The following is an 18,373-nucleotide window of genomic DNA, read 5'->3' as shown; positions in this document are numbered from 1 at the left end:
CACACGGCCCATGGCGCAAAAGGAGAGGCCAGACCTCTTACTCCTTCCTCACTTTTTAAAAACTAGGGGTTGCCTAGCTGCCAGCCCTCCCTTGACACCTCACCATCCCACCTCCTGCCCCCTTTACACCTGGTCAAATCCCCTTTCCCTCATATATTTACACCTTGCAAGAGAAAGCCCCTCCCTCACCCAAAAAGCTACAGGCTCCCTACCCCAGCATCCCACAGCAATTAGGGGTGGGAACACTCACCCTTTTATTCACCGCCTCCCAGGGGCAACAGCAGGGAGTGCCTAGGAAAGCCGGCAAAGCATGGGCCTAGCCAGGATTTTTCTTGAGTGGGGGGAACAGGCTTTTGTTGGGGGGGGCAGAACCTCAAATTTGTATTGATTTTGGCTGAGAGTGGCCTGCCCCCCCCCCCATTATGCCCATGCTGCAAAGCCTGCCCCACACTCATCTTTCCAACCTCACACATCAGAGGACGTTGAAAGGATCAGCAAGAGGTGGCTTAGCCCTTCCCCTCTCCACAGCCCCCTGCAGATCTAGAGGCCAAGTGGCCACCATTTCTGGGACCTTTCCTCCTTCTGCTCTTCATGCCAATCAGTGGCAACAGAGGTGGATTCCATGGCCAGCCGCAGAGAAGGAAGGAGGTCAGTAGTGGTGCGAGCTGGGCATTTGTATCCAGTGGACAGGGGTTTAAAGCGCTTGCTGACTGGCCTGGGATATCCTCCTCCTCAATCTCTGGCACTGCTGTGATGGCCCAGCAGCTCTGAGAGCCCAGTTGGTCACTATGCTGTAGTTTGCAGCAGCACCTGTCAGTGACCACATGAACTGCACCATGATGACATCCTTACAATTTTATCATATAGCAAGTGCTATTTTTCTCGAACAAGAGGTGCCAGAACAGCGGAACTCACCATGAATGCCTCTCTTCTTCTCTTATATTTGCAATGGCGCCCACCTGAAAGGTGCCAGAACTGAGTTCTGGCAAATTCTGGCTGAAAAAAGCCCTGCATATACATATAAGATTATTTCATTTTTGGGTTGCAGGAATGGTTGGGGATGCTGCATAGCACAGGGCCAGAGAGTCCTCATCCACCCACCATCTTAATTTGCTGAGACCTAGATATGAATATGCTAATTTCCTGTGAATTTCCTGTGTCCTTTTACATACCTAGGAATGCCCTGGACTGGGACATGCTTGGCAGCTTCCCAAGGGCGATTAGTGTTGAATTATTATTATTAGTAGTAGTAGCAGCAGCAGTAGTAGTCTTTTTATTATTGTTTCCATCTATAGACCACTTACTCTCCAGAAAGCTTGAAGAATTTCACAGTAAATAAAAGTATATAACTCTCTAAGCAGTGAACCCAAACATTTATTAAACAATATAAAATCAAAATATACAATACATTTATTTCTCAAATTCACATGCCACCACAAGGTGGGTTACAACATATAACACAATAAACACACACACTCTCTCTCTCTCTCTCTAATATCACATAACATAATATGCACCAAATACAAAAAAGTTATGCAAACACAATTATAAGCAATACATAGTATTATATAATATGTAAGAGTGCACGATACATAGTAAATACATACTAAAAAGTCATTTCACATTTTATATAATGTCATCTCTGTGGCAAAGACAAAAAAGGTACTGTATCTAACAACAACAAAACCCTGAAAAAGGGGGGCAGGAATCAGCAGCAGTGTTATCTGAAGTTCAGACACACTGTGGGAGAAGGGGGGGCAGAGGCTCCAGGGCTCCCCTGCCAGGCTCCCCAAATTGTGGGCTCTCTTCACCTAGGCTTTTCTTGTTTAATATTGTTAATTTGATCACAGCCAGAACTGTACTTTGAATATCATTCCTTTATTATATTTTTATCATTTATTTGCTGTAATTAGTTTCTGTACATCCCTTTGATTTCTGGATGTTTAGTGGTCTAAAACTCATAAGAAATGTTTTGTTGCTCAATTGTAAAAAAAAAAAATTAATCCTGTGAAATAAATTAAAAGAAATAGGCTTTGTTTCAGGAGGAGATGAACTATTTGATGCAATGTAGGATTCCCCCATACTTCTGAGTGGCATAGGTAAAGGTAAAGGGACCCTTGACCATTAGGTCCAGTTGTGGCTGACTCTGGGGTTGCGGCGCTCATCTCTCTTTATTGGCTGAGGGAGCCGGCGTACAGCTTCCGGGTCATGTGGCCAGCATGACTAAGCCGCTTCTGGCGAACCAGAGCAGCGCACAGAAACACCGTTACCTTCCCGCTATAAAGCGGTACCTATTTATCTACTTGCACTGGTGTGCTTTCGAACTGCTAGGTTGGCAGAAGCAGGGACGGAGCAACGGGAGCTCACCCCGTCAAGGGGATTCGAACCGCCGACCTTCTGATTGGCAAGTCCTAGGCGCTGTGGTTTAACCCACAGCGCCACCTTCGTCCCTTTCTGAGTGGCATACACACATATAAATACAAGCTTTTAATTCAAATAAGAACTGAAATCCTGTCCCCACGACAGAATGCAAAACATAACATTTTATTACTGTTTGTCTACCCTCCTTAAGTCAGATCAATTACCCCTCCTCGCACCTCTGATGGAATCTAAATTCAGTGACCCCTACACAAAGGCTAACCCCAAAAGGCAATGCACTCCAATAGAGCGCATAAAATTAAATCAAGGACAACGCAACCCTCCTACCACAGAAGTAAAGGCATATAAAACCTTCTCTTCTTACCCCGGGCCCCTGCATCACCAAACATGGAGGCTTTCTGCCTAGAATGGTTCTCTTCTTGTCAGCCTTGATTTGCCATTTGTAAAATGGGAACAACAGTGACCTCAGTTCACAGAGTTATATATTTACTTATTTCTTAAAAAGTTTCCACTGCTTGGCTGTAGAAACAAAACAAAGCTCAAATCAGCTTTCAATAAGAAAAAATAACAACAATACAGTAATTTTAGATTTTTGAAAAGATAAAATAGCAGTAGACTAAAAATAGATTTAAACTCACATCAACTTTGTAACTAAAATGTTTTATCAGACACTGTACAGCATATGGTGACTGCGCCTACCTGATCTCAAGAGGCAGGGAGTTCCACAGTGTAGGTGCTGCCACACTAAAAGGCTGAATTCTTATAAATGTAGAATGGGTACTTTGTGGCACCTGTAACTCTGCCAGTTAAAATGCAATTGCAAATTAAAAATCCCAGGCCACAAGCGTGCTTGCTGCATACTGAGCAGAAGCAGTGATGAATTAACATGCAAATAAAAAATGGAATTGCCTTCTACCCTCCAGTGCGGATCTGACCCTGCAAAGCAGGGACCAGTCAATCCCAGTAAAGTACAGGTACAGTAACTGCATTCCCCTCTTCACCCCACCAGAGGGCAACTCCACAGTGCAGAGCCTGGCTACTCTCAGCCGAATGTGTGGATGTTGCTCAGCCTTTCTCTCCAGAGTTGGTGGAGATCAGGTGGGGGAAGGGACAGGGAAAGTGACAGGGTGCAACAGACAGGACCCCAAACCCAAAGATCTTTCTTAATTACCTGGTACCCCTTAATTGTTCCTATTAATAAACAAGATGCTAGCTTGCATCCTCTGATTTCGCAAAAGGCCCTTGTCTTCCAAGCATTTCTGACCACTGGTTTGACAACAACATAACCTATGTCTGCTCTGTTTTACCTCACAATGCACTGGATTCTAAGAGCTGGGTGTCCTATCTGTACCAAGTGTTAAAATAGTAGTGATTAATTAAGTTTGAAAGAAATGAAATGTGTTTCAGTTTACTCTGGGCACCACGGAAGCTTCATCTTTGGCTGCCCATCATGACTCACACATGCAACAATTTGATGGGGCAGTCCAGGAACAACTAGACACCCTGCAGGAGCAGGTTGTGACTCCTGCAATGCATGTCGCTTCCTGCATCCATGATTCTCAGCCAAGCAAAAGTGTATCTTTGCACAGGGCACCATGTCCCTCCTGCCACGTTGCTGACAGCCAGGGGGCCTCAGATCGAAGTTGCTCCAAATGCACAATATCTCTGACAGCAGGAAGGGGGAGCAGCCAGATGTTGGTGAGCTCCCAGCTCCCCTCATCCCTGGCCACTGGTCCTGCTGGCTGCTAGGAGCCCAACATCTGGAAGACCACAGGATTTCCCTTCTCTGAGTCACCTTCCTTTTCCATTCAGTCCTGGCTTTTATCCCTTGCCCCTGACACCATATGACACATCCAGCACACATCTATAGCACATTATTTTCCCCAGAGAACATGGTGGACTGTAGTTTGGTAAGGGTGTGGGAACTGTAGCTTTGTGGGATGAACTACTGTTTCCAGGACTATTTGGGTAAAGTCATGCACTTTGAATGTTATTTCAATGTTTGGTGCAACACATACACCATACAACCAGAGCAAAAAATTATGTATTGTGTGTGTGTTGGACGTGATTTAAATGGATGGCACACATCTCTGCCCCAGAGGCAGAAAAGAGAAGGGTAGCATTAACACTCAATCAGGACTGCTCCCCACTTTGGACCCACAAGGCACAGGCCCTTTGCTCTCTCCCGGGACTCCCCCAGCAAAGGAGTGGTCCATTCTGTGCAGAAGGAAGGAATAAAATATCAGAGATTCCCCGACCAGCTCCCTCTCCCGAAAGCTGCCCTTCAGAGCAGAAGACCCCCTGGCCAGAATGATCCCACCCAAGAGAGCCTTTGGTCAGCCTTCCTGCACGCCCTGCCTCGCACATAATCGCCTTGTTTTTATTAACTTTTATTTATACAGTACAGTGCTGTCAATGCACAAGGCTCCGCACTCATTTAAAATAAGCCACACAGTAAAAAGGGCTTTGGTCTGAAGGGCTCAGCTCACAAGTCCTGACATCTTAAAATGAAAACGGAACATCCGGACTCAACTTACCCTTCCCTGAGACAAGAACGCGATGCAATTCACCCCCACTTCGCATTTTTCGGGGGGGGGGAGAACCCCCCCACACACATTTATTGGGATGGTTGAGGTGAGCGTGTGCTATTTTAACGTTTTCCTCTTCAAAAACAACCGCACTGAGTATCGCAGGCGCGCGCGCGCGCAAAACTGCCTCCACGGCTCCCCGCCCGCGATCCATAATGCAATGGAAGAAGAAGAAGGAGAATAAGAGAACGACAGCATCTGTTGCATAAACTCAGACTTTCGCGTCCCCAATAAATGGGAAGCTATTACTTCTCCAAGGGCGCAGCAAGGCGAGGAGGTTCGGGCAGTGCCCCCGAGAGCCCCTCCCTCCCTCGCTCTCACGCGCCCCCCACCCCAGTCCGTTCATCCGTCCGAATAACAAAACACAAGAGCAGCCTCCGCGCGAAACTTCCCACGCGCCCTGACTTGCGCGCGCCAAGAGCAAGGAGCTCCGCGAGGCTCCACGGGCGAAGGGAGATGGGGAGGGAGAGAGGGCGCCCCCCGCCCCGCTCAGCTCAGCCAAGCCCGGCCTCGCCCTGGCCGATGCCCCCCCCCCCAAGCTCTGGGCGGTGCCTGCTCCCCGTCCCCCCCCCCGCTCCCAGCAGCCTTTGCACTCTCGCTACAATGAAATTTGCAAAGTTTTTTCGGTTTCGGCGCCATTTTCGAGTGGACTCGGAGGTGAGGAGGGAGGGCGGGGAAAAGGAGGGCGCCTGAGGCAGGGGGGCAAGCGGGGGGCGCCCCAAAAATCACCAAAAAATCCCTAAAAATCCCCTCTGGGCGGGGAGGCCCCGTGGAGGCCGGCGGAGGGCCGGGAAAGGACCGGACGGGCCGGGAGAAGAGGCGTCGCGGGGGAGGAGGAGAAGGGGGGGCGCACCGGCCACTGCCCCCCAGCATAATTTCTCCTTCACCCACCAGTGGGATAATTTTTTAAAACAAATGATGTATCATATCATTAAAATAGTACCCTCCCCCTCCCCATGTGGGGAAACTTTTAAATTTGGGACCCCGGAGAGGGCAATTGGTTAAGGTAGGTTCCCTTTATTAAGGTAGGTTCCCTTAATTTATTTTTAAAGGAGGGGGAGAGGAAAAGTGGGGAGGGGGCAAAAAGAACAGAAAGTAGCACGGGGTTTTTATCCCCCCAGCAGCTGGAGAGGAAGAAGAAGTGCGCCCCCCCCCCTAATTCCAACATAGGGAAATTTGGCTCTGAGGACCTAAATGACGCTCCCTTTTGAAGCCTGGAGATAATTTTGGTTTAAAAGTGGAGAAACGGGGATGTGGGCGGGGGGGGGGGGACGAATTTAAAAGGAGCTGGCCCGTTTCCCACCGCTCTCTTTTCCTTTCTTCTTCTTCCTCCTGCTACTTTTTAGCTAAAAACGGATACAAGCGAACGAAGCTACAAAAAATGGCTTATTATTATTATTTTTCGGTGTGTGTGTGTCTGTTGAGAAGATGGCAAACCATTTATTTCGTTTCAGATCTGCAAGTAGCTTCCTCTACAGTTAAGTTTCGTGGGGATTTCTTTTCTTTAAATAAACTTCTTTCTTTAACTTCAAAATCCCTCCCCGCTCTCTGCCTCTTTTGTATTTCATATCCCTCTGTTCTCCCCCCAGTCGTCTTCTTCTTCTTCTTCTTCTTAAAAACAACAACCTAGGTTGACTCTGAGTCTGCCGTTCAGCCGCTCCCTTAATTTCCCCACTTTTCCCCCAGTGCAATTTTGCGCCCCCATCTCAACACACACCGGAGCTGGGCGGGAGGGGGGGTTGCCTCTGAGAGCGCAAATGACGCAGTTCTGAAATGGCCAGGGGGACACTTTGGAACCTGGGGGAAAGCCTAGGGATGCTCCTTCCCCCTTTTTTGGTTGACTTCTGTCTCCCCTTCTCTCCCCACCCCCGCCATTCCCCCACCCTCTGCGAAAAGAGGGTACTTCCAGAGTTACAGACCGTTACAACACTGGCCAGCAGAGAAAGGGTTAAAAAGGTGCAAGATTCGTTCCCAAGAGAAATGCAATTGTACCAAAAAGATTTCTTCCCAAACACACATCTCCCCGCCCGCCCTTCAACAATGAATTGGAAAGAAAATAAGTTTGAGCTGCCTTGGGACGCTTGTCACTTTAGCTGCTGTGTCATATTTAGGATTTGGAAGAAAGCATAAACTTAACGGCTGACCCTCCTAGGCTGGGGGGGGGGGCAGAAACTTGAATTTGGTGCTGTGTTGTTGTTTCTCAACATGTCTTAAATTTATTTCTATTTTTTACTACATATTGTTCTCTTTTTGTTGGCCCAATGTTTAATTAATATCATTATCATTTTTTAAACACAAAAGACATTTTGAAATTGAAACATAAAATCTGCATGTTTTTAAAATTACAGTGAAGAACATAAAAACTAAATACACAAGGAAAAAAAACCTTTACCAACATTCTTACAATTTTCCACCAAAACTTCAAATACTCACCTTTTGAGAAATACTTTATTTTAAAATATATATATTAAAATTATGTATGTGCTTTAATATGTATTAATTCTACAGGTGTTGTGAAAATAAGTTCTTAAATTATATTTTGAATATAAAAATATGCTATTCTGCTTTGGAGAGTCAACACTTAATATGTTTAGAAAATTTAATTATAATTACTAAAACTACTAGCCAATTTCTATATTATGGCTTAAAAAAATTACTTTACTTAATATGATTTAAAACTATTTGTACTGATGGTTATTTGTAAAACACTATATGTCATGATTTTTTAAAAATTCATATAGAATTTAATATTTTGTAATGCTGCTTAAAATTGTCATGGCTTTAATCTTACATTTTAAATGAACTCCATTGATGCACTTTGCTCAAATATTCATCCCTTCAACAACAAACTCTGAAATAATAATGTGTGTGTGTGAATGAAATGTATAAAAGCTCAGCAAAACCCAAAAACTTTCATACTTTTGCGGGTGGGAGGCGGGAATAACAATGTATGTTTTTCTATATATTTTCTGCTGTGTTTTGCACAGGAAATTTGAGTGACTGACAGACAATCTTTTGCATTGTCTTGAATACCGTACATGACTATAGTACTTTTTCTTTTTTATAGCAGAGAATACCGTCTTATAATGCACTCTATTTACCATGTGTAAACAGCAGTTAAAACTATCTTGGGGGGTTGCCTAGGAAGACAGTTCCTCCCCCACTCTTGTTTCAAACTCTGCAAATGCTGTTAAGTGAGGGGGGGCATTCACTTTCATGACTGGCGGGGCGGGGGGGGCTTACAGCAAGAAGGCTCAGTTGTGTGCATGTTAGCATTTGCCTGCTTCAGTTGTGCAGTGGTATCTAAAGGGGGGGGGCATGAGAAATCTGGAGAAAGCCCTTGACATTTTAAGTGTATACAGTACACAATTTTTAAAAGAGACCTTTTTTTTAGTTATAGGGTTTCTTACAGCCTTCGGAAAGCTGGTTGCAGAACTTAATGAAAACTGTTCTGGTCTTGTGCATGCAGCTGACTTTGAATGAACGCTGATGCAGGACAGATTTCAACCCCCGCCTCTTGTACATAATGAATTCATGTTTTTTAGAAATTCCATTTTCAGGTCTGCCGTGTAGCTTTTAAATCTGAAGGAGGCGACACTACCCAAACTGAAACACCTCCCCCTAGTTAGATACAGTTCATCGTCAGCAGTTGTGAGAGAAAACTTTAGCATTCTAACTTCCAGTGAGCTCAGCCCTTATTTTCTCTGCGTTATTATTTTTTCTTTGAAAAAAGCTTCTTAACATGGAATAATGTAGCATAAGACTTCCCCGCCCCCTCTTTAAGCTGTGTATATGTAGCAGGACCATACATTAAAGTGTAAGTGTAAACTTAATTATATGCAAATGTTAACCTAGTATTGACTTGTAGATAACTTTTTCTGCATTTTTTGTTTCTGTGTGTGGGTGTGTGCTTTTGTGTTGAGTGGATGAGAAAAACTGAAAAATGTGTCAGTTGTCTATCAAATTGGGAGTGCTGTTGCTAATAAACTGACAATTTTAATATTTATGACAATTTGGTGTTTTGGTTCTGTTGTTTAAGCTAATACTACAGTGGAAACAATTTTTTGCTGCCATTTATTTAGATTTATTTTTGAAAAATGTTTATCCTGCTTTCCCCTAAATTGAAACAATAAAAGTATAGAGATTGCTTAAAGTTGCATTCTGAGGAGTTTGGGGTGGACAGGAATCAGGCAAGGCATATCTAGATAGTGTATTTTCCAGCTGCAAGTGGAAGGAGGAAAGTTATTTCAAAAGGTTGTTTTTTTAAAAAAGGATAATGTTTTTGGTATTTCTTCACAAATCAATAGTATTTTACCCCACTCCACTCAAAATATGATTACGACTTGCTGCAGTGCATTATTGAGGTAGGTGCTAAGGTGAACATTCCATGTACACACATAAATGGGAAATATTAAATGTAGCTGCAATGTTTGGATATAGGACACCTTTGCTCAACCTGGTGTCTGCCAGACAATTTGGTCTACAGCACCTATCATCTCCAGTATGGAGATGGCCAGTAATGGAGAATAATGAAAGTTGTGGTCCAAAACCTCTAGAGGCTCCAGGCTGGGGATAGGCAAGTCAATGGGAAGTTCTCCCGCACAATCTCCATTTAGAGGAGAATTGCACAAGAACCTTACTCTGTTCTTGTGCAATGTCCACAGGAGACTTTCCTGGTGGATTGTGCCCAGTTGATAGTCTAGCTAGGATGTGTCTTGTATTTCTGTAGATTGTGGTTTCTGTATTATGTAATTATTTAAGTTCCCTACAGCTTAGTATATAACTGGCATGCAAAGGTATAGATGTGTGTGTGTGTGTGTGTGTGTGTGTGTGTTCACTTATATAAGAAATGGGTAGATTGACAAACCCTTAAAATATAGGGTTCAACTGCTGGACATGTGTAGATGGGTTCATACAACTCTTTTTACCTTCCACTAATGAATCTTTACAGCCATTTTTTTGTGCTGGAGATCCAGTCTAGTGGAAGCTCGAATTTATGTGGTTTTGGTGCATGAAGTTATCAGAGTTGTATCTGGGTTGTCCTGCAGCCTCACCAGTTGAACCATTCACAGGACCAAGCTTCTCAACACGAGTTAGGAGAACGCTGTTGTGAATTGACCCTGTAATATCCTGTGATCGTGAAAGTATTTTTGGTAACAAAAACCCTTGTCAAAAGTGCAGCTGTGTCATCCCGTGTTGAAATGCAGGCTTTGTTGCTTCCAGCTGATTTATATAACCTTGTGGTTCATCCTTTCACTAATGCAAATAAAGTTACAGGCAAGCCATTAACTTTGCAAAACTAAAGTATCGGTCTGCTAAAAAGGAATTATTAAAACACTGCAAGGACCATGGCCATTAGTTTTCTCTGATAACTTCTAAGGTCTTTTGTGCCTTCTGGAGTGAGAGGAAAGGGAGCCTCTGTGGGCCCACGCACACACTTCTCTCTTTCTATATGATTATGGTGTATTTTCTGCTGTGGAGTCTGCGGAGGAGGGAAAGTTGGAAGATGCCACAAACACCAGCCTTTGTTTGCTTGGTGGGGGCTGGTCAGCAGCCAGAGCGTCTAACTAACAGCCTCTTCTCTGCCCTTTCCTTGGGCAAAGGGTTGAGTGAGGTACCAGCTCCTGTTCCACATCTGTAAACACAATCTGCATTTAACCCTATTTAATTTTAACGGAGCCCCACCTGCAACAATTAAGTCTGCTTCCTCTTTCTAAACTTTCAGGCAGCAGTTCTACTCAGTGGCTGCATCTCCATCGCAACAGTGAAAGTACCATGCAGAATTTGCGGGGGGGGGGGGGAGCAGCAGGCATCGTGTCTGAAGTGTGCTCTCTTTTGCCTCTTGCTGAATTCACAGGATGAGCTGTATTCCACTCTCTTTGGGCGGCTCTTAGGTGAATGTTTGTTGCTGCTAGGGGAAGTTTCCCATGCCTTTTCAAAACATGTTTCTCCAATTCACAATGGACAGTCAGTTTATTATTTCCGTGGCAAAAAGGTTGTGCCCCGTTGTGTGTGAGCAAGCTCTCTGGATTCTTAAGGAACTGGCAGGTAGATGGCCCTTGCATCTGACAGATCTATCTCATGTTGAGTATTCTTTGGAGGTTACTTTGCAGGGCTTGGGAAACGGTATGGCAGCCAACTTTGCCATCAGTGCTGGGGGCATAGGGAGTTGAAGTGCAAAACATCTGGAGGGCCCCAGGTTGACAAAGGCAGCTGTACACAGTCCTACTGCTAATTAGTGCCCCAGGTGTGCTGGGTGCATCTCAGCCAAAGTTAAGCACTTCTAGGTCCCATTGCTAAATCATTTTCATTTATTTCACGGAAGACCATTAGCCTAAGTATAACTCTCCCATTGGCAACAACAGGACTTAAATGGTGCTTAAATTGCACTGGATCACACCCCAGTTCCAATTGCCTGTTTTTGTGTTTTGACAGATTAATTTTTATTTAAATAAAATAAAAGTGGAGAACAAACGGATGGGTGTGATGAACTGTCTGTATTTCTTGCTTTTTGTACTACACTTACATCTGGGAGAGTAGGGTTTTCCCCATGTAAGAAATTAGCACATGCAACTTCCTCTAACAGCCTTTGTTGTTTAATTGTGAAGACCCCGTCTAAAGGGTAGGAGCACCTCCTTGGTTGTCCTCTCTACTCACCACTTTTATCTAAAATATGTATTGCAACCATTTGTAAGAATGTGTGTGTGTTGTGTATTGGTTCCTTTTGTAACTGTTCTACTGTAATTACTAGTTCTATTTATAGTTCCAACACTCTTCCCGTAGATATGGGGGGGTGGGGGGCAGAGAGGAGAGGAGAGGAGGACCAGTAACTTGTGTAACCCTGCTCCATAGCTTGACTTTGCAGCCAGGGTCTCCTTCTGGAACAGTTGCCCAAATAATTCTCCTTGAGGAGGTGTAGCAGCACGACATGGTTTGTAGGGACAAGGAGATACAGACCGTTCTGGGCTGCCTCATGACCTCAAGGGCTAAGACAAGGAAACCAGCCACACATTTATCAGCACGGCTGGAGCCAAGATGCTCCCAGTCTAACTGAACTCGTAGATTGCACAGCCAGGTATGTTTAGAAATAGTTGTTGTTTTTTAAGTTGCATGCATGTTTCCCCCACAAATAATGATTTTTACTAAAAGCATGTTAGGCTTTATTTTTGTCTAAAAGCGTTCTAGCATTCACAAAAGTTGAATAAATCTTGGGGAAATTGTTGCATGTTATTCCCTAATCCTCTAGAGGATGGTCACGTAGACACAGAGCCAGCCTTCTTTTTCAAAGTTTAGAATGTTGGTGGGGGGCAGGAAATGGGAGGAGCCTTTGCAGATAAAAAGGGGCGTTTGGAATTGGTGAAAGCCATTTCAAAATCTGCTTTAATTGTCCCATGGAATTCAGTCTGAAGACTGCCCGCAGCTGTTTCTGTGCTAAAGGAAATAAGAGGCCACCTGTAACATTTCTTTTCCACAACTACCTGCTCAGACAGATGGGGAGCATCATGCCATCCTTGAGCCTCACAGAGATGACTGCAGAAGGGGAACATCTGCCTGCTGTGCTCTAGCAGCACGTAAATACTGGAGTTTAAAATTGCCTCCAGTATTGCTTTGCTGCTTTAGCGCAGCTGGACATTGGCACAAGCTCCACAGAGAACACCTCTCAAAACAAAGGGAAAGAAGCTCTTTTGGGTTGCTTGTTGCGCCAGTATCAGCATGTTGGGGATACCAGGTGAAAGTTTCAAAGATTGAGTTCTGAACATTCCCTCTCCAATATGGTAAGTTTGGGGTTTTTTGGGTGGGTAGATGGGCTTGCGCTAAAAAGATTTGTTGGCTACAACTTTTCAAAATTATCATCAGATGCGCTCTTGAGGCTCTTTGCCTACAAGATCTGAGAAATTATGGGCAAAAAAGCAACAACAACAAAACCCCACCCCGCAACAACCTATTAATCAGTTTCCCCCAAATTGTTCAATATTGACCCTCTGAGGGTCAGTGGAGCTGAGCAAGAGGTGAACGAACACCTTAGTGTAGAAAGGGGATTGAAAGGGGACTGGGGTGAAAAAGAAGTTTATGAGGTATGCTGTGAATCATTTAATTAGGAACTATAAGCCTCAAAAATAATGGGCATGTGCAGAGGGCAGCCCCATGCCAATGAGGAACCTCTGTATTGAATAGAATGATTTCTCAGTATAACGGTTAAAATCCATCCTGTCTCATTATAGGATATTAAAAGTGTGGTGTTATTTTCACTTGTATTACTTTGTTATTTTTTTTTACATTTTATGATTCCTTGTAATGGTGACTGCTGATCAATAAATATTGGTTATATACTGAGATTCCTTTACTTTGTTTCATTTAGACTCCTTGGGCTGGGCTTGGTGACAACTTTATAAGCTCATCAAGGGGTCAATTAACTCAGAAGTTTGGGGAAACCCCTCTATAAATACATGTAGAACAACAGAAGTATTTGTTACAGGATCCTGAGATCAGAGATGAGCTCAAGACAACTAGGTAGCTGCCTGCAGCACAGACCTCAGCAGGGCACAGGACCAAACTTGGATGGGCAGTTTTTCACAAATTAGTTTTTGTTATATCTCTTTTATCATCTTTGAAGTAATTTTTGAAGTAATTCATATATTAGAATATACATAAAATAGACTGATCACATAACAAGTAAAAATTCACAACTTTGTGACAGCTTACAGTACAACATGGACCACAGCAGGTTGTATCACATGAATTCCACAAACACTCAAAAACCATAAGTTTCCCCTATACACTATGAGGAGACTAGCAAATGGTGAAGAAGTGTGCTATCAATGGTTGACATGTTCAGCTTCAAAAGATGAGTTTTTTGCTGTCTATTGTTCAGCAAAAAAAAAATGGTGCATTAATCCTACACAAGGTTCAAAAGACTAAGAACGTTGAAGTAATTCTGTCTTCACATGAGAGGAAAATATCAGATCTTGAGAGAACTTGAGTTGCACTGAAAAATAATTGATGATACTAACCAGCAGAAAATTAGGCAAGAAAAACAATATTGGTGACAAATCTTGGACCACTTGATCACTTTGCTCAGAGTTCATGGTATGCAAAACTTTGCATTCTGTGGTACAGCTGAAAAGTTGTGCTGTGCTAGCTATTCAACTTTTTTGAATTTTGTAGAATATCTGGCCCTTTTTTATCTATCATGAATAAACATTTATTTGCACAGGGTGAAACATCAAGAAACGATGGTTCACTACCTAGAAAAAGATATCCAAAATGAAATTATATATGTTCTAGTCAGTGCTATAAAGCATAACATTTCAGCACATGCAAATAGCCCTGCTATTTACACTCTTTAAGTAGTCAATGATTGTGCTAAATGTTATCTGGAAGCAGTTTGGTTCAGCAGACCAAGTGACCAAGAATTATGTTATAGGCTGCAGGTGTGGTGAAGATTTTCAACAATTTTTCATAGATGCTACTGAGATTGCAAAAGAGCTAGGAATACTACTATCATCCAGGAGTGTTGAACCCATCAGGGACTAAGTGACCAATTTCATGTACTGCCTCTGAGTGGTGGTTTTAGATATTGTTCTGATCTAGCAAGCTCCCTGGAAGAATGTGGAGAGGCAATGCAGAGGACATCTATTTTAGGGGTTGTTATGAGGGACTGGGAATGGGTGGCGCTGTGGTCTGAACCGCATGGGCTTGCCGATTGGGAGGTTGGCGGTTAAAATCTGCACAACAGGACTAGTTCCTGTTGCTTTTCCCCAGTTCCTGTTATCTAGCAGTTCAAAAGCACACCAGTGCAAGTAGATAAATAGGTACTGGTATGGCGGGAAGGTAGATGGCATTTCCGTGCGCTCTGGCACTTGTCACAGTGTCCTGTTGCACCATAAGCGCATTTTCAACAAAAGTGACATGAATGCACTGATAAGCCCCACTGTGCTATGTGGGTCTCACTTGGGTGGGCAGGAGAAAACTAACTGGTGGGGTGTGACATGATTAGAGTTTTGCAAAATTATTAATAGTATGGTAGAAACTCCAGCACAGCGTTTCCCCAACCTGGTGACTTCCTGATTCCCCAGATGACATCCCTTTACACCATCTGGCATGGCCTAAGGGCCCTGGAGTATTTGGATCTGTAAGAGGATGTCTGGTTTGATCCAGTAGGGCTCTCCTTGCCATCTTACAGTGCAAGTCTGATCTTGTCTACTCAGAAGTAAGCCCTATTGAGTCCATTGAGGTTACCTTAAAAAAAAAAATTTTTTTTTTAAGCTTTAAAAGTGCCACATGGCAACAAGTCAGTTTGAGCGTAGGCTAAAAGGTGAAAGCCTTCTAATCTCCGCCCCAGCTTAATTTCGGTCTGTCCTCTTCTTGTTCTGTAGGGTCCCATCCTCTCTTGGTCTGTTCCATGTTCCGTAATTGGAGTGAAGTCATATATACTCAAGTATACGCGGCAATTTCCAGCGAGAAATTGCTGTGCAGTTGAATGACCCCCAACCTCACCCCGCCCCTGTACAGTACTTAGAAATACAAATTTAAATAAGCGTTTTTAAACTTCGCCTAGATGGTGTGTAACGAACGTTATGTCATGAACATGGTGGATGCTGTGTGTGCAAATCCAAGCGCAGAATGCAGACTTCTGAGACAGGGCTTACAGAGCTTGGTAGTGATTAAAACAATTTTTTGTAAACCCGCTAGCAAGAACCAAACACACCCCTGCAAGCCGTGAGCCGTCTTTCCCAGAGTCAGACCTTCGGTCAATTTCGCTCTGCATTGCCGACTACACTGAGTGGCTGCTGGTCTCGGAGACCCTCCTCTCCAGGGGTCTTTCCCGGCTTTCCCTGGGATGCCCGGTACACTAACCCTGGGGCTACCTGCGCGCAAGATACGCACCGCAACCACGAGCCCATTCTCTGGCTTAACGGGCTTGCACGAAGCACATTCGCGGGGCGCGGGGCGCATCTTCTAACCTAGATCCCCGTGGGCGTGATATTTCTTTGCATTAATAGATCTGCACGTGTTTAGGTTGGGGCGAGAAGGATTCCTGGTGCTTCCCCTCGTGAAGTTAGTCTACCGGCCCCACGCCCAAGAGAGCGACCTGGTGGCTTAAGGCCAGTGCAGTCCTGGGCACTGCCAGGATGGGACGCAGCTCTTGGGTCTCCCCTGGGGTTTAGAGGAATGACTGCGCAGGCACCTGCCGGTTCGGAGGCTGCTTAGCGGCTCCCGGGCACATTGCATGCTGCCAGCCCGGGCTGGGACTCAGCGCCGCGTTCAGGATCCCTGCCTGCCTGGGCGGCCGGGAATGGGCAGAGCGGCCATTGGGATGTATCTCCGTCCTTCCTCAGGAGAGAGGCCTCGGCTGCCCGCCTGGCACCTTAGCCAGTAAAACCCCGCAAAGCAAGCCCCGCGTGTCGGCTCCCTGGACCCAAGCGGTGGCGGCTGTTCCTCCTGGCCCAAGGCAGTAGCAGCCGGAGTTCTGGGAGCAGAGGCTCTTTGCGTTCCAGTCCAGTTTTATACTTTCTGTGCTTACTCTGGCGTAAATCCAAAGTACCGCCACAGCGCCTTTCCGCACCTTAACTTGGAAGCCCGGGGTGGGCGGCCTCGGCTGGGGACCCTGGAAAAGCGCGTGGCTTTGGGCGCTTTCCCCCTGCCGTGGGAAAAACCCCGGGTGCTCAAAGCGCGCGCGGAGCCAGTTCCTAAATGTGCTGCCAGCAAGCATCTCCTTGGCCCGCCGGGAGTAAAGCTAAATCGCAGAGGGATTTGTGCTGTTTTACCGCTCCTTTCTCCAAAACATGAGTTTGGAATATATTCCCGAATTAATACTGAGGAATATTCCCTGCCTCGCCGTCCGCGCAGCAAATGCACGCCTTCCTTTCCCCCAACACTGGCCCTCCAGTCTTGCGGCTCTTGCCGCCGGTCGCTTCGTTGGAGATGTTGTGTGTGTATGTGCTTTGTGTTAGAGACAGTTCCAGTTTAGGGGTCGCGGAAGTGGGGGGCATTTCTCTTCGCTCCGCAGGCTGCCCAATTCTCGCCGACGAGTCACCGCAGCAGTTGCGTCGTGGTCTTGGATCCCGTCGGGTCTCTGGGGAATGCCCAGAAAGGCGCAGAGGACTCAATCCACGCCCCCACGGCACTCAGAAGGAAAGGACTTTCGAAACTTAAATAACATGGAAAAATGGTGAAAAATCAGAGGCATAATAGTTGAAATGTATAATATGAAACAAGATTTGAAAGAAGGTGAGGTATTGCTGAATAAGACTGTGTAAAAGGGAACACAGAGAAGGGAGATGTGAGGGAGTCTGGAAGGAAGATTATGAGAATAATATCTAAGAAACCGGTCTTTTTTCTATGTTTTTTCTTTTATGTCTTTTATTTCTTGTTTTTTCTTATTGTGTTTTTCTGTTTTTTGGATAGAAGGTGATGGTGGTTTTTTTTCCTTTTGTACCTTGTTTTGTGAAGCTTGTTTTATTGTTTGAAACTCTAATAAATATCTTTTTTTTAAAAAAAGGAAAGGACTTTCGAGCCAGTCTACAAGGCCAGGTGCTCGCTCGAGTCCTGTCCGCCTCGTTCTTTCATCTGCTCGCCAGTACCTGGTGCAGTGTGGTGGGGGACTGGGTCCCGCGAGCCCAACTTTTCCGACTTCTCTGTCAGGAGAAAGAAGTCCTGGCTTCTGCTCCCTGGCCGTGATCCCTCCTCCTACACCCCGGACGAGAGATGGCGAGCGAGCAGGTAGAGCCCCCCCCCCCCCGCCCAGAAACAGGGCAAGCAAAGAACCCGAAGCGCCAGGGGGCTCTCCTTACATTTCCTTCACAGTCCGCTCTGCTGCCTAACCTTCCAGAAGAAAGGCGGGCGACGGCTCCCGCGGAGGGATGGCAGCTTCGCCTCCGAGAAGAGAGCGCAGCCTTTCCCCTCGCGGCATAGCAGCAAGGATCAGGGCGATTGACGGTTGCAAGGAGTCGCCACTGGCCTACCGCCCTTTCTCTGAGAGGCTCCATCCACGTTCTTAGCCTCCCCTTTTGGGTGGTGCACGGTGGGCTTCCTCACTCCTCTCTCTGAGCAAGAGTTTCAGGATTGTGAAGGGTTGCTCCTTGCAATTAACCCTCCCTGCCAGCTTTCAAGGCTTATGGGAGGCAGCAGTGGCGTAGCGTGGGGGGTGCAGGGGGGGGCCGGACGCACCGGGCGCAACATGGGGGGGGCGCTCGCACTCGCAGCTCTAAAATCCATGGGTTAGGGGGCGCAAATTACTTGCCTTGCCCCGGGTGCTGACAACCCACGCTACACCATTGGGAGGCAGCACCTCCCCTTCAGCCCAAGGTGGTGTTGCTGTGAACAGCAGAGCACCCCTTGCCCTTTGCATCCATATTTTAATATATGTCCATCCCTTCCCCCAAGGGTGAGTAAACACTTACCGG

At 45.5% G+C, this 18,373-nt stretch overlaps 1 long non-coding RNA gene across 1 annotated transcript; it reads right to left on the bottom strand.

The window, feature by feature from the left end:
• Window positions 1-1,358: 1,358 nt before the first annotated feature.
• Window positions 1,359-5,474, bottom strand: LOC144326130 (uncharacterized). Its single transcript, XR_013391287.1, has 2 exons — window positions 4,917-5,474; window positions 1,359-2,898 (listed from the first exon to the last, which is right to left on the bottom strand). It is a non-coding gene; the product is annotated as an uncharacterized LOC144326130 (long non-coding RNA).
• Between the last annotated feature and the right edge of the window lie 12,899 nt (window positions 5,475-18,373).

Source organism: Podarcis muralis, chromosome Z (genome assembly GCF_964188315.1).
Source record: "Podarcis muralis chromosome Z, rPodMur119.hap1.1, whole genome shotgun sequence".
Lineage (NCBI taxonomy): Eukaryota > Metazoa > Chordata > Lepidosauria > Squamata > Lacertidae > Podarcis > Podarcis muralis.
Note: the sequence above shows the minus strand (reverse complement) of the source record. Positions and strands in the feature narration are given on the sequence as shown.